We start from the raw sequence: 1202 nt of genomic DNA, 5'->3' as shown, positions 1-1202 counted from the left end.
TTTTTAAAGACAGAGTCTTGCCTTGCTATATCACCCAGGCTGGAGTGCAGTGGCAGGATCTCATCTCACTGCAACCTCCACCTGCCGGGTTCAAGCGATTCTCCTCCTTCAGCCTCCCGAGTAGCTGGGATTACAGGCATGTACTACCATGCCTGGCTAATTTTTGAATTTTTGGTAGAGACAGGGTTTTGACATGTTGGTCTCAAACACCTAACCTCAAGTGATCTGTTCACCTCAGCCTCCCAAAGTGCTGGGATTACAGGCATGAGCCACTGCTCCTGGCCTGTAGTGGAGAGGTGTCATAGCTTGATCACAAGGCTGCTGAGTCTGCACTACAGGCCACTTTTTTAGTTGGCTTGTTACAAGGGACTTGGGTAGTTGTAATTTCCATTTTATTTTTGGACAGAGGGAATATCCTTCAAGACTTTGCTCTATAGGGCAGGCACTAGAGCAGGTTTTTGTAGTTAGGTCTGCATATGGTGGGCTTTATATCAGGATGTGGATGAGTATGGCTTTCACTGAGTCCTAGAGAAGATTTCCCCAGGTAACTGTGTGGGTTTCTAGGAGGCAGAACTGGCCATAAACTATGGCTCAGGAAGCTGGAACAGTCACTGAACTGCTTCAGGGTCCATAGTAAAGGCCTGCATGGCTATAAACTGGTGTCTTCCTCCAGGCCTTTTGAAAAACAGGATCTCTTATAGACGGTGGCTGGAAGCAGTTTGGGATGGTTACAGAGTAAGTTCAGAATTTTCTGTGGGACCAAGTTGGGTGGGCCATTTTCTGGTCTGTAGTTAAGAACGGGGTCCTGTAGTTTGCCACCTGAATGAGAGCCTGCATTCTGAAAAAAAAAACCAACTCCTTAATCTTGGGCTATATGAGAGTTTTACAACTACCTCCCTGGATCTCAAAGCTTTCAAAGGCACTTATTTTTGAGATGGGATCTTGCTACATAACCTAGCCTGATCTTAAAATCCTAGCCTGAAGCAATTCTGCAACCTCAATGTACTATGTAGTTGTTATTACGGATGTGAGCCATGATGCCTGGCTCCCATAAAGGCATTTTTGTCTGGGATGGCTGACAAATTTTCTTGCTCTATGGGAGTAAGCCAGTAGGGTACCTGGGCACCTTTTATTTTTCCATCTTACTGATGTCACTCTTCTTACACATTTTTAGTTTTTAGGTTTTTTTTTTTCTTCTTCTT

The 1202-nt window shown here is 44.8% G+C and overlaps 1 protein-coding gene across 1 annotated transcript in view; it reads left to right on the top strand.

Moving 5' to 3' along the window:
- Positions 1-1202, top strand: part of LOC108297631 (zinc finger protein 43-like) — a 59455-nt gene that overhangs the window by 48678 nt on the left and 9575 nt on the right.

The sequence above is a fragment of the Cebus imitator genome, unplaced genomic scaffold (genome assembly GCF_001604975.1).
Source record: "Cebus imitator isolate Cc_AM_T3 unplaced genomic scaffold, Cebus_imitator-1.0 Scaffold823, whole genome shotgun sequence".
In the NCBI taxonomy this organism is placed as follows: Eukaryota; Metazoa; Chordata; class Mammalia; order Primates; family Cebidae; genus Cebus; species Cebus imitator.
Note: the sequence above shows the minus strand (reverse complement) of the source record. Positions and strands in the feature narration are given on the sequence as shown.